Source organism: Nesoenas mayeri (genome assembly GCF_963082525.1).
Source record: "Nesoenas mayeri genome assembly, chromosome: 2".
In the NCBI taxonomy this organism is placed as follows: domain Eukaryota; kingdom Metazoa; phylum Chordata; class Aves; order Columbiformes; family Columbidae; genus Nesoenas; species Nesoenas mayeri.
The window spans coordinates 59,285,775-59,302,265 of NC_137543.1; positions in this window are offsets into that span (position 1 = coordinate 59,285,775).

Genomic DNA, 16,491 nt, shown 5'->3' on the forward strand with positions numbered 1-16,491 from the left:
GAATGAAGGCAGAATTTGAAATTTTGTTGATGAAACACTATCTCGGAAGTCAACATGAAAATAAAGTAGTTGCAGAGTTCTATGGTGAATAAATCTTAAAGATCCTAAGACCCATCTTTCCATGTTTTATTACAAATAGAAACTTCTGGCAGAAGTCTGCATGGAGGATGATGGGAAACAAAAGACATTTTACACAGTTTGTAGTGTTTTGGAGGGACTAGAAGCCCCCTCCCTTTCTGATAAAATATTTGTTATTTTTTCAGATAGTGTAATTGTGTTTACCTAAAAGAAGGACTCTTTTCATATGTCTGCTCTCCCTGAATGTATTTCACAGATTTCCCTAGAAAGTCCACTGGAACACCACAAAACATAGAAAAAAATTGTCCTAGTATTTGCTGAATAACTGAAGAAAGTAGGTTATATTTAATCTATACCAGGAAAATGCTCAAGCTTCAAAAACAGAGTCTCAGAAAACAGTTTTTCTCTGGGCCATGTTTAAATCATATTTCAGTCCATTAGCACTTACAATTAAGACTTCAACAGTTTCCTTTGTATTTACTATCTTTCATGAGATTATGATTGTTTCCTTAATTATACAGTGATTAAAAACCACATCCCCATTTATGATATTCAAGATTAACATATATGGCCACAAGTGATGACTATAACAATTTCCCAGATATGAAGAAGGTAGACAAGAGATTAGAAGAAGTGTTTAAATGTTTTTAAAAATGCCATATTTATTCCAAACACTTAACTATTTATAGATGTCCTTGTCCTTATCCACAACAAATAATATTTTTATATATTAATTAGCCAAACTGGGGCTATAACAATTGTGATGCACAGAGTGCTGTGTAAAGCAGCACATCTGCTAATATAAAGCAAAAAAGATATTGAATGAGCACTTAGGAATTACAAAATGTTCTTTACCTTTAGTTTGTTACAACAGCAATTCAGATAAATCTTATCTAATCAATGTCTATAGTTATTTTGCTTGAAAAAGAATAAGAAATTAGCTTAAAAAACCAATTATTAACAACAAAAAATATTCATAAATAACTTTTAACAGTCCAGAATTATACTTTCAAAAAACAAGCTGGAAAAGCTAGAGTTTGGGCTTCACAGTTTAATCACATCTTCCAGGTGAAAGAAATTTTTAAATGCTTTAAAAAAAAATAAAAAATAAAAAAAATTGAGGAACCTCTAAGAAGTTTTCTCACAGAAAAGACAGGCTAAAGTAGGTTCACTTTCTTAATGTGTGACAAAATTCAGGGGTTTAAGAAGAGAACAGATCTTTCCTTTAAACTTGTACCTAGGATACTAAAAGTGCAAGTAAAGCTCAATTCAAGGAGGAGATGAGTCTCACTGGATTCTACTTAAAATAAAATAATTAAATAAACACATAAATAAATAAATAATAATCACAGTAGCTTGTAATGGAAACAAAAGGTTTTCTAACTCTTATCTGCCCCAGTGCTCCAGGTAAGAGATATGTGGTGTCCCAAGACGCACCTGGTGGCAACTATTCCAAGTATAGTACCAAGGTTGTTTCCAGCCAATCTCCAATGTTTGTCAGGCGTAACTGGATGGATATGGCATAGCCTCCAAGGAAAATGCTGGGAAAGCAGGGTAAAAGTAAGCAAATTAGGACAAAAAGGCAAGAGAAAAAAAATGCATAGGTCAAAGGGCTCCCCCTGTTCCTCATAAAACCACAAGAAAAAGATAAAATTTTAGCCTTCATCTATAGCTCAGGTGAAGTACAATACATAGCCCAAAGGCTCTTCTAAATATTTTCTACCTCTTCATATTCTTTATGATATACCAAAAAGATCTAGAAATAGGCAAAGCTGACTAACAATCAGATTGCTGACATTCATCATTCAGTCATTCAATTGAGGAAGGTGATTTTCCCTCTCTACTCTGCACTGGTGCGGCCTCACCTGGAGCAGTTCTGGGTGCCACAGTATAAAAAAAACATATAAAGCCACTGGAGAGCATCTAGAAGAGGGCTACAAAGTTGGTAGAAGGGTTTGGGGGGGAAGCCATATGAAGAGCAGCTAAAGTTACTTGGTTTGTTCAACCTGGAGGAGACTGAGGGGAAACCTCATGGCAGCTACAGCTTCCTCCAAAGGGGAAGAGGAGGGGCAGAAGCCAATCTCTTCTCCCTGGTGACCACTGACAGAACCTAAGGGAATGACAGGAAGATGTGCTGGTGAGGTTTAGGTTGCATATTAAGAAAAGGTTCTTCACTCAGATGGTGGTGGAGCACTTGAACAGGCCCCCAGGGGGGTGGTCACAGCTCCAAGCGTGGCAGTATTCAAGACGAGACTGGACAATGCCCTCAGACACATGGCGTGAACTGTGGGGTTGTCATATGCAGGGACAAGAGTTGGACTTGATGATCCTTGTGGGTCCCTTCCAACTCAGGACACTCTATGATTCTATGAATTTCTGTCTCAAATTAAAAGGACTAGACTGTCCTTTTCAGTCTAGTAATGGTAGATTTTCTCTCTAAGTAACTAGTTTTACTGATAAAGGACAGAAATAATATAAAATCCCTTTTAAGCAAAGACTGATTTTAAACATACTTAAGCATGATGTTGATGATGAGCATATCATGAAACAAATTGAAAGTACTTATTTTTTCTTATGTGTAATCAAGACAACCACCACATTCGATACCACCATCACCACATTTGATTCTGCAAGGTTACTGAAGAGCTTTCTTGTATCTCAGTTTAATCATAACGGAGATACAAAGAAGGAGGCGGGGGGGAAATAAAACAATGAAAATCATTAACTTTCCCATTTGTAACCTTGAGTGCAGGTTGCATGGTAACTGTTTTTCATTACAAATATGAAAGAGCTCAGAGGCTGTGGAGCATTCTACTTATTTGTGTCTTGCTGACCTCAGTTAAACAAAATGTACGAACCATTAACTGTTTGTACTAGCTGAATTTACAAAAGAGTATATAGAAGGAGAGTTAGCATGCAATAGCTGGCATGCAAGAAATTCACAAGCAAATTTCCCTCCCTGAAACATGTAAGTGTACATACAGCTAAACACAGTACAACAAGCTATGCTTCACAGCACCTAGCCTTTGCTCACACACAGCACAGCAAAATAAATAGGAAGGTTAAGCTTTTAAACAGAAAAAAATGGAACAATGTTACTATATTAGACTGTTTTAACCTCTCATTCACTTGTATTTACTGTTAGTAGGGCAACAGATTGGGCTGCCTTTCCAACCCAAACCTATGCACTAGCAGTAGCATAATTCTTTTTGAGACTTATGACTAGAACAAACCAGAAGAACTCTACAGACAATAGAAGCATGAAAGGTTCTATCCATCCACTGCTTCTCTTTAGACTTCATCAGGATGAAACTCAAGTGTTGTAGAGAATAAATTGCCTACCTCTTTTTGTACAAATTATCAAAGCCAAACAATTTTTTTTTAAATTACAAGACTTACGCAACTCAAGGGAAAAAAAAAAAAAAAGTGTGGAAGTAATTTTTCAGAGAGATTGTAATCTACCTATTTACTTCCTACAAAATTAAAGAATATCTTTTTGATATCTGAACTACTGCTTTTCTCTTTTTCCTGTGATCATTTACCTTTTCTATAAAGAAAATTATTTTAGTAAACTGAGAGAAAGAAACTATACTTCATTTCAGACTGTTTCTCTGAACTGCTAACTTCCATTAGACACTGCAGACTGTTGTTTGAGTCAAAAATCGACAAAATATTTCTTCTGTAGTGAAAACAGTTGCAGAAATGACAGGAATCATCCAACCAGTGTTAAACAATACAAAGGGCTTACTGTTCAGGCAGACAATTTTCTCTCCATGAATATAATGTGATTACAAAGGGAACTGCTGTAGGCTAATGAGCTCCTATTCACTGTTTTTATGACATGAAACTCAGGAAAGTGTTCAGCATTGCAGGCAGATGGTACTGTGGTGAGACAATGCCCTTCCACTGCACAGTCTCCAGGCTGCTGCAGCACAAAAACCCAGAAGTCTCTTCTGCATGTTGATGATATTTAAGATAGAGTAGCAGAAACTCCAACAAGGCAAATTGGTTTTGCTGAAGACATTTAATTAATGGGATTTGAAATACTTATTACCAGACCCAGTAGAGATTTCCAACAACCTTGGTTTTCTACTGTGAAAAAAATCTTTCAGGGTTTGTTGTTGTTATTGGGGTGAGGGTGCCTTATAAAGGTCATCAGCAAAAGTCAAACCTGGTTATTTGAAGCTAGTGTTTTTATTTAAGACAAAAATTGTGTTCAGCAGATTTTGACTAAAGAAAAAAAATATTCTTTTGCTAAAGAAAGAGAAATACTTAAAGCTTTCAGATGCCACTTAACTGAATTTGGTGTAGGAATGAAGTCTCCTTTCACATCTGCTTTTCAATATATCATCCATTATTTATATCAGCAGGTACTGAGTGTTGCAGTTAGCACTATATGTCTTTAGATACTGGCAGCATGGTATTATAGCTTTCAAATTTAGAAATTAAACTGGTTTTGACTGTGGGGTATGAGACAGTTATATTTAAAAATATTTTTCTCAAACCACATCTAAGCAATCTAAAAATTTATGAGATACATAGTGATACAAAACCAAGACAATCAAACTTAACAAGCTAAAATTATTTTGAAGAGAAATATAACACAACAGTAATCCTCCCTTACCTCTGAATTTCTTATTGGAAAAGTACACCCTGGCTCTGGCCCATTACTATTCAACGCTGTGAAAAAAAATCATACATTTTCTCAAATGATTTTGAAGTAAACATTAGGCTCGAAGGAAAACTTTGAATTGATTAGAAGAACTGACTGACAGTGCAAATATACCAGAGGGTCTCAATGCTGTGAATGGCATTGCTGTATTGAAATCCGTAGTATCATTCAATTTTACACAGATGCACAACATGGCACAAGGTAAGCAGATCACCTTGTCTGTGCTGGTACTCCTTCTCTTGGACTCTTCAGATCAGGATTTGGCTGGTTTTTTAAGCCTGGCCATTGTGACTTCAGAGCTTGGGAACTGCAAATCCAACATGTGCAAGGTCCCCATACAGAAGAGAACGATGCAGTCTTTTTTACCAAATAAACTCCTGAAAAATATTTTCCTTGTTTATTTTGTTTTGCTGTGACTGCTGTTCATTCTTGAATTAGATTTTCTTTGCCACTTCCAGCAACACAAAACAGCCTTCCCCATATTTCTTCCTTGGCCACAGTACCGAAGATCAACTGTGTACCTCTAGTTCAGTGAGAAAGTCTTATTTAATACCGGAGAGCTATGTTTTCTTCTGTTTCTCAAGTCGACACTCAAGCTCACTAGAGATGCATTTGTTTTCTCTGTATGGAGCTTTTATTTGGTTTTTATTACAAATGCTGCAGATGATCATTAAACACCATTTCAAACTGTGTGCAGAGAAATCCCATGAACAGAGCAGGTGTTCAGACTGGCTAACCAACCACAAAAAGCAAACTGTCTCCCTTTCCTTCAGATATCTTTTAAGGCTGCTGCTCTCCCTAGAGATACTGTTACAGTAGGAAAATGAAAGAAATATTACTACATCTTACAGATCATGATTTTATCTTTTATTATAGAGATTGTAAAGATAGATCCATTAGCTCTTAAAAATTGCAGACATTTGTGGTTTAATTAACAGTATTACATGCAACTTGTTGCTGGGGAAATGCGTATACAAATAAGACATCTGCTTCTTAGCTTGTTCTCTTTTTAGACAGTGCAGACAATATTCTCATTTCAAGAGTATAGCACCAAATGTAATTACTTACTTACAGAGAGTTATTGCAGCAGCTACTTTTCAGATATTAAAACAAGTATCAGATAAATCTATTTTCTAGGAATTAGTAAAACTTGTTCAGAATATGTAGACTAGGTACCATGTTTTTGATTGATGAGAATGAGAGATTCTGATACTCTGTCTTCTCAAAATTCGAAGAGGGAAAATGGCCAATATCTGTCTACACTATGAATTAGGTTCTCATATGAACTCTGCAGTTAGATCTAGGTCCCAATGTAGAGATAGGAAGTTTGTCAAGGAGAATATTTTTCCCTGTTTGTGCCAGTAACTATCTGTCTTTCCTCAGTGAGCAAAATTGGTATCACTTTCAATAATTTGCAGCCTGTTCATATTCTAAAAGGTTCTCTGAGTTTTAATACAAAATTTGCTTTCTAAATTAGGTTTTTATGGCTTTCAAAAGTCAACATGAAATGGCACAATGACTACCGCTTTTAGGACTAAAAGCATTTTAATCTCAAAGAGCATTCTGTTAATGCACAGATCCCCATAACGCAGTTGTGTGCTCACCCTTTCAGTTAGTAACAATTAAACCACATTTTCTACTTCAGTTCTTCAAAATCGTCCCTTTATTGACTCCACAGCAATACTTCTAGGCTGTCTTAAACACTTTTGTCTCCATTACTGCACAATAAAAAACTGTATTTTGTCCATCTCAAGCTCATAGAAACTTAAAATGATCATTAGAAGATGTACAGATGCACCATCTTCTTGCTCTTCAAAATTTTTTAAAAGTGGAAACATTATAAAGATTACTTCTGATTCTCAATGGTAGAGTTTTATTACTATTCTTCCTGAAGAAATCTCAGTAATTTATCAAAATGTAGAGCATTGATGTTGGGGAAGAATCCACTGCAGTCAGTCAGTATCTGCAGAGCTGTAAGGATTGTCTGTATCCTTCCAACTGAATTAGTTTTGACTCTCAGCAGAGAACTCCATATGGCAATAACCATACCTAGTTGTCATGATTCTATGCTGACTTCAGAAGAACTCCCAACTGTTTTGACTAAAGCAGTGATTGACATAGTATTAATATAAATAGCTGATGTGAATGAAGTCATTTATTGAGCTAGTTCAATTTTCCTGGGACTGTTTGGAGAGTTGTGTTAAACTAAGAAAATAAGGCACTATATTTGAAAATGTACAATATGGGAGCCACAGACAAATCTTCATCCAAGTTCATCCTGGGGTTCCTTCACGTTAAAGGATCAGTTAGGCATGAGAGATTATTTCCTCCTTCAGCATCAGACAGGATTGTTGCTTAGATACAAAGATAGTAGTTTAAATTACGTTCTTCAGAGGAGCTACAGCATTGGTTTTAGCTTTGCTCCTGTGATAATACAGCTCTGCCATGGCCCAACATGGCACAATCTGTCTCTTAAAGACAAGAGAAGGAGTAATGAAAACCTCAGTGCTCATCTTCTTACTAATTCATCACCATAATAAAAATCCTAGCCTTAAGATCTGAGAATACAGGTACATTGTGTGAAGATCTTACTGCATTCATAGTTAGTGTAACAAAAATCGGAACCACAAAATTATTTGGATAGAACTTTTCATATGTTTGCCTCTAAAAATTTTTTGTTTGTTTGTGGGATTTTTTTTTGTTTGTTTGTTTTTTCCTGACAAACAACCAAGTAGGCAAACAGTATCACTCCTTTCCTGAGATTCCACATTGTACAACTTTAGGAAGAAAATAAATTTCTTCCTTCAACCAAATAAAATGCCTAAATGCTCTTCTTTTTGTTATGTAGTACCAGAAGAATGAAATTATTTGTGAAAAACAATAATTTTGTTAGATGAATATACTCAAAATCCATTCAATAATAAAGTAATACTCATTGTCTTGTTTTCCAAGTTGCAGATGGGTCATGGTTTCATTCTTCTGTTTCAAAGATGCATACAGAAATAACTACATATAATAACATCTATCAACACAAGTTTTCCAGAATATATAGGAAAAAATAGTAAATATTCCACTGTTGTTCAGCCTCAGTCTTACATTTATTTCACAATAAGCAACCATTTCATTACTGATATGTTTGTGTGTTTTTCTTTGACTTGATGAGGTTTTACTAAACAATAAATTTTATTTGCTTTTGGTTAAAATTTGCAATGTAATTACTGTCTCTTATAGAGTATCATATCAATCACTTAACACAAAAATTGTGTTTCACCATGAAAAATGAATGGATTAGAAATCAAATTTAGTTCTAGGATATATAAGATATAATATACATATAAATGGAAATTATGCTTACATAAAATATACCTGTCAGAAGACCTTGTGTCAAGATGCTAAAATCTTCCTTTGCCAGAAAGAAATAGGATGAGCATGTTATTAGTTCCTGCCTAACATCACAAACATGATGACTAATTCATACAAATGTACAAATACAGAGATATATGTGCACTGCTCTTCTTTCAGCTTAACCGTAAAACATGATGGAAGCCATCACAGGTATGTAAAACTCAAGATACAAAAGTCATTAAGGTGAATTTTTCCATTTAAAACAAGGTGGGTTTATCGTACCACACTGTCCTGACCTCTGTAAATCTCAACCCATGCCTGGTAATCATCTGGAATAATGGTAGCTAGCATACACCAAGATTATGTTAGTGACTCTACTAAAAATAAACAATATAAATGACCACAGGACCACACCTATATAGTTTACTACCAGTGAACTGATGGCAGTATTTTTCCAGGACTGCGATTAGAAATACAGAAATAATGTCTCATCAAAAGTTCAAAACCACTACACTGTCTAGAACAGGTTTACTATGCAACACTATACATGGTTTCTTGTACAAAAGAAAATGTTGGCAAAAAAAAATTAGAATTTTAAAATAACATAAAACATGCTAAAGACAATTTTACTCACATTGATCCCAAAAGCTCTGGATGAGTAATCTCACTTTTTACTCAATTACACAATTCTGGAAAGTAATGGCTTCACTTCCATATCATTCAAGCTATGATCAATGACTCTGTGATGCTAAGGTTGCAAATGCCAAGAGTTCATGGATATTTTCCAGCTCTCTGTGTATGTCATCTGGGATATAAACAAAATCTGTCTTTTTTTCCTAAACCATAATAACAAATGGATGAAGGTCATCTGTTTTTTGGCTAAACTTGGTTTTAAACTTACAGATATATATGGGAACAAATTTTTCAACATAATCTGGCTATACAGTTATTCTCTGAACATTCTCATTTAATTTAGACACATATTTTTTTCTATCTGAAACATTTTTGACCTAAAGTAACACCTAAATCAACTTTCTCTGTCAAAAGAAGATTAAATAACAATTAACAGAAGAAGATAAATTTCAATAATTCACATCTTAAGGAAAAGGTGAGTTCAGGCTAAATAACTTGTTATCACTCATTGAACATACTGACAGGTATAAATACCTGGAAATTATTACAATATAAAAGTCATTTCCTCATCACCATGGTAATGTTAATGTTGAGGTGAGAAGAAAGTTAAAAGATCAGAAAGTCAAGAGTTCAGAACTCAGAAAGTGTCAGAATCATGCCCTATCACTCGTATGAGTATAATAATAATAATAATAATAATAATAATAATAATAATAATAAAAGCTCCCTGTTATATATATATATATTTTACCCAGGATTCCAGACAATGATCTTGAGCTGATTCTGGATTATAATGTCCGGGAATAACTACCTATTATACACAAAATATGATATTATGTTAACACTTGTATTCATTCATACAGTGCCTAGGAGTCATCTTTATGTGCCAAAATTTCTGTGATGTGTTCAATACAAACATACAACCGAAAAATATTCCTGAGCTCACAAAATTTAAGATTTTAATTTCATTTTCATTATATAGCTATACAACTAATAAGAAGACAGCTGTATAAGACAAATATTTTAATACCCTGTGCCGCCCTATTCCTTTTGTTGGAATTGGGTTTTTTTTCTGCAAGACATTTAAAAAACTTTGAAAAAGGCTTTTGAACCTTTGAACAATAATATTCTTTCTACATAAGCTATTACATTTTGATCATCTGAAATAACAGCTGTAGTGAAAACTTTGCTTACTTTGAAATGCCAGTTTCCCATAGTTGTTTCTGTGGCAGTAAAATCTAGCAGATATAATATTTACATATCAAGCTATCCTTTTATCATCTCATTTACTTTTTCAGAAGTAGTCTTTTGACAAACTGCAATTCAATAATTTTGAAATTTCTTTGAAATGTAGAGAAATTATGCACCACAGAGACATTTTGATTTATTTTTAAGTTATTTATATTTCTGCAGAAATTCAAAATCGCATGTCTCAAATTGCACTTATGCCAGTATTAGCAAAATAATCAGTAACCAAGCCCAGAAACCACTATTCTACTGATTCTCGTGTCACTAATTGCTGCACTGTCAGCTAAGGAGTCTTTAAATTGGTTTTAATTTGATAAATACCAGAATCAGTGTTACAAAAAGAGTGCAGGTGTTCACTATTGTACAAGTGACATTTAGTTATTTGCATTATGGTAGGTGAAGTAGTGAGAGTTTTCTTACTGCAAAATATAATACCAATGTTGTTACATACTTGTCTTAGGAGTGGCTGAAAAATATTCTGAGTTTTTTTTATTTTTAAAGCAGTCATAATCAGTAGGACAAGTTAAGGTCAAATTGCAGGAAGTAAAATATTCAGGTTCATCTTCCCATCATCTGGATTGTTACTTCAATACGTGCTACCTGCAGACTTGTTCTTAGAGTTACATCATATTGCATCCTGAGCAAAATAATGAAAATCAAATATATCACCCTTTCTAAAGACAAATATGATTTTGTGTAAAAAAAGGATGAATAATCTTTCTGCCCTTATGCAAGCAACATTCTCCCTCATATGCATTTTGACTCCATCTTCTGAATTATGTTACTCATTATTCTGCCCCAGTCGTTCTCTAGAAGTAGACTATGTGAAGTCCAGAACAATTTTCATTACAAAGATAAATAAACAAATATAGCCCACTCTTGAAGTCCTTGAAAGGTATGAAATAATACAGATAAGGGGTCATTAAGGAAGTGGCTGCAATTGCAACAAAGAGAATTTATTTGTAGCATGCTACTCTTTGCAGTCTATTTCTGCATAAGCAATCATATGCATTACCGTTTGTAGACAGATGGCTAGCATTTCAGTTTGCAAATTCAGGAAATGACTCACAAGGACACTCTCTTAGGACTGATGTGTAGACTAAAGAAAAACAACTCGACTCTAGTGTAGCGGACGATAAGGATACGGAAGACAGTAGATGTATCTATCGTCAAGAAGGAAGTGCATGTTGCAAATTGCCTCTATTCTCTTTCTTTGAGAAGTAAATCGTTCTGCTACTTCTATGTATTTAAAACACAACTCGCCTATTGCAGTAACCAAGAACTCTTAAAGGTTATGATTTGTCGTTAGTGAACACTGAACTACGAATATCATTACTATTCTTCATCTCTCGATGCCTTAAAACCAGTATGATCATACAAATTTCTGCAAGACAGGGTGGAGGGGGGCAGGGAGGAGAGAAAGAATTAACCATTTCAGTTATAATGAAGAATTACAGGCACTTTCACAGAATTAAATATAATGTGAGTTAGGTTCTAGAGGAAGAGACACAGCTCTGTTCCCTGTTCTGTTGCACTGAACTCATTGCTATCCACTCCTGATTTGAGATGCAAGGTACTTGACAGACTCTGGAAACTAATTTTCTCTTGCACTATAAAACTGCTAAACAGTTTAAGCAGACAATGTTAGCAAATTATAATTGTTATTCTAATGGCAGGCTGATATTGGTCTCCTCCTGTTAATAGCACATTTATGTTACACGTCTTGAGCATTCTACTAAGGCTTTGCTCTGCTTAATGAAAAAATGCTCTGTTTGATTTAGAGTTGCTCTGTCTCAAGATAGGGACTTCTGACAAGAGAATTTCAATCAAAATAATTGTCCTGTAATCAGATCATTAATAATGTTTTTAGATAATGACATTTATTAAAAAACAAATTAAAAACATGATAATTTGCTCAAATAAAAATGAATAATATTTCTTAATTGGCCATGGCTTAATTAGTTTAATTACCACACTAAATATATCCATTTCAAGCTGAGATATATCCACACAGAAGAAGCATTCTTGATCTTAAAAAAAAGGGTTTTTTTCAGTTCTACAACGGTGTGCTAGTGATTTGTAACAAAGTACTGATGAACAGGCTTCTAAACCAATGATGCACTTCAATTCAAGCAGTAACAAAAGCTATTAGTTTTGTCTTCAGACACTTGGGCAAACAAATAGGCAGCAAAAAAAACCTCAAACATAAAAAACAAACAGATGTACTGAACAACAACTATAAGCAGCATTTCATTTCATCTGTAGGGTGCCCCACAGCAAACAAATGTTTTGTTAGCAACAGGTCTTAGTCTAACAGTACCAACCGGGAAAAGCCCATCAGAAAAAAATACAGCACAAAAAATGTCCCCAATATTTGTGCTACAGCCCATTAGACTTTCAGACTTTCCCTTACATCAAATAATCAAGTAAAATTTTGCAGAACATTTCAACTGAAGATAGTTGCTGTATGACAACCCATATTACTGTTGATCTACTTACAGTAATCTGAGTATACACGTATCCTTGTTCTCACCACCCAAGACAAGGCAATTTCCAAAGTTAAATACAAACCCATGTGATATGAAAATATACTAATATACTGCTTTTCTCTATGTTCTGTATGTTCTGTATGTTTCTGTATGTTCTATAACACATGATCAAATCCTCAAAAGCAGGCCTTTTTTTTTTTTTTCTTTTTTTCTTTTTTTTTTTTTGGTGGTTTGTTGTTGTTTTGTTTTGGTTTTTTGTTTTTCATCCTCTGAAAAACCCCCATGCAAAAAGCATGACAGAGAAATTTCTGTTACTTATCCTTTTTGGCAGTGAATTTGGGTATTCATTAATATAGTCATATGATCTTAATTAACTAAAACAGAAATTCATCAGGTGGGGGCAGGGAATGAGGACAGAATTAGAAATCACATAATCCTTGCATCAACCAGAGTCATCAGAAAAGCAAACACTAACATGACTAGAAGCCACCAGACCCTCTGCCACCAGTTTTTTTGCAGGTGAACACTGCATGTCTTCACAGCAATGAAACACACTTGAAAACTGTGTCAAACCATGTAAAGAATCCTAATTTGGTAATAAAACTGAAATCCCCCGGCAGTGTAGATTTTAACAACTATTCTTCTAGGAAAAAAGGGAACTAACACAAGCAGAAAGCTGTAATTGCTCTCTATGAAAATAGCTGTCCCAGGGTGATGTCCTAACATAACTCAGTTAAGAGGTGAAACCCATGAAGAAGGGACAAGAGTTGCATGAAAAAAAATGTCTATCATCTATTTGCTTTATTTCATAAGATGTAAATGACAACTAAATACATCAGAACTTCAAAGATCTACTAGAAATCAGAAACAACAAAAAAAAGACAACATTTATTTCCTCACACTCCACCTGTACTTGTCACTACACTATCCATAAAGCTAAACTAAAACCCTGAATACATCACAGCATTTACCATTTTCAAGCCACACATGCAGACTTTTTCAAAAAGTGTTAGCTTTAGTCTTGGATATATGTTGAATATGAATCCTGTCTTAGGCCATTTATTTGCTATCAACAACGAATGAGTTTTCCTTGTCTAACAACCAATTTCTAATGCAGAAGGAATGAGATATTAGACTGTAGAAGTGATCAAGTTCTGCTATAGAGAGAGAACTCATTTGAGAGGTTCTTTATGACTTAATATTGAAATTTAATGCTTTGAGATTTTTTTAAAATAAGGAAATATAGTTGTATTCTATTTAAAAGGAAAGAACTTCGGCAAGCATGAAAGCAACCTTCTTTTTTATATATATATATACACATATATATATCAGAGATTAATTTAAATGCAGTCTCCCAAATAGCTATTAGAAGTAGTATGTGTTTGACTTTGATATGCTAGTTCAGCTACCTTGAGTTCTATTTGCAGAAGCAAAAATAAAACTGCTATGGCCCCTTAAGAAAGTTTTAATCTTCAAAGTAAAAAAGATAAATTATTTGTTGGGTTTTCTTTAAGAAAATCCTACAAAGAATTTCATACTTAAAAATAAAATCTTCTAATACAGGTAAAAAAGAATTGTCTTTTATCAATAACACCTCATTTAAAAAACACAGTTTGTGAAATAATATGATAAAGTAGCCACATGACTTTTTAAGGAAAGAATACATTCAGAGAAGATACAGAAAAAGATAATTTCACTGTAACCTAATAAACAAACAAACACAAACAAAAAAAAAAACACAAACAAAACACAAAACCAAAACAACAACAACTCCAAACAAACAAACAAACAAATCCTTTGGTATATAATGCTAATAGGAATGGACAAGTCACAAAAGTAGTAATAAAATATAGCAGTGTGTATTACTTCTCATAATACTTACATAGTCATAGATTACACGAATACAACACCTAAATACCGAAAGGATTAATTTGTAGCATGAGATGGGTTGGAGCTTTAAGGTATTAAATACAGTTTAAAGGTACTATGGTATCACATTAGACTGAAAGGTAAAATGGGTTTGTAATATTGTACTTGAATAGTGGCTAACAAAAAATAAAGTTTTTCTCTCTTCATATATCTAAGACTTAATTAAGGATGTAAATTGGTCTAGGTTCTATCTTATTTCTTTAGTGAATCAAGTTTGATTTTATAATCCAAGAACATTTCCTGGTAAAGAAAGACACTAAATAAATTTGCACTTCTAAAAACCCATTGCTATGCTTTCTCATCAGTCCCACATGCAAATCAGGAACACTTTACAGCTTTTATAATACTTACTAAATTTAAACTAATCCAAAGAAGGAAGATGGACTTGCAAAAAGCACCTTAATTATTATTCTACATAATTAGCAGTTAACAACGATGCACTATATTAATCTCATCTATTACACAGGTGCCTTCAACAAGACTGAAGTCCCATTATGCAAACATAGACTTTGCACAATTTACAAGCTACATAACACAAGATGAAGAGACATTACACATGACAATGTCAGAACACTACATATTATGTTAGCTCATGTTTATTCATCTTCTGAAGCTACTTCAAAAATATAGTGAAATACTTAAGAGACAAGATACGTAAAAAGGAGATGCGGCAGGATACACTGAAAAAGAAGAGAGAAAAATAATGCCACAGAAAGGTATTCAAGCAGGCATGAAGCTGAGGTGGACATTGAGAGCAAATTAAATGTAAAAAAAAAAATAAATTAAAAAGTCAACCACTGGAGCACATGTCAGCTCCTAATCAAGGCTAAACACCTGCCTGGAAAAGTTCAAACTGTCCCTGTTGGAAACAAGTCTGACAACTAGCCAGCAGCAAGAACTGAGCCCAGAAACAGCCCCCAAGATTGCTTAACTTACTCACACAGTAGCCTGAATGTCCATAGGCCTGTGATTTAACAAATTACCAGTTTTTTTCTCTAGGTTTCACGCTGGCCACATAACGGTGAGGGAGGAAGACATCAATTTTATCATAATTTCCCTTTACATGAAGTACTCCGCACCTTTTGGATCCCCACCTCCTTGTACAGGATGATTACTACAGCACCACACTACATTTGCTCTGTCTAACGCAACAGCTCCTATTCTAGTTCCTCCTGCACATGCTCCTGCTGATAGTTATCCAATAATGAATGAGGAATGGTGACAAACTTGTTGAATGTAACACAGATTGCCAGTGTAGTGGGTTGACTCCTCTTTCCCCCAGCTAGGGTGCGGGAATAGGGAATGAAGGCTGTGGTCCGTTCATAATGCATTTTCTCTGCGGCTCCTTTTTCCTCAAGCTCTGCCCATGCTCCAGCATGAGGTTCCACTCACAGGAGACAATTCTTCACAAACTTATCCAACATGTATTCTTTCCACAGGCTGCAGTTCTTCACTAATTGCTGCAGCACGGGTCCTTTCTGTGGGGTGCAGTCCTTCAGGAACAGACTGTTCCAGTGTGGGTCCCCCATGGGGTCACACATCCTGCCAGAAAACCTGCTCCTGCAAGGGCTCCTCTCCATGGCACCACAGTCTCAGGAGCCTGCTCTGGCATGTACTCTCCAGAGGGCCACAGCTTCCATTAGGGCACACCTTCTTGTTCCAGCAGGGGTCCTTCACTCAATGAAAGTATAAGAAAACCTTCTGCATGTATTTTCTTATAACAGCAGAATGATTTAGGACCCAGTCACCACCTTTATAGTTTGAGTTTATATATATTCATTTTGTACTTACTTTTAAACGAAAGCATAAATATAAAACACAGAAGAGTGGGAAACACAATTCAATTGAATAATGCTGCTGGTAGCCAAAAATTCTGTATTTATCTATAGCCTAAACTTTAACTCATCATTTTACTGTTAGGTCTGGTAGAAGTCTAGAGTCTGCTGAAAACTGCTGCACTTCTTTCTGCAACCTGAGCCCAGACCTCGTAGCCAAGCATGTTGAGGTGTAAGACAGGCAGAAGAAAACTTAATCCTTGGTGGAGCCAGATTCAGCACAGCTTCTCAGCAAACACCTCACTAATGTAGGAAAGGCTCT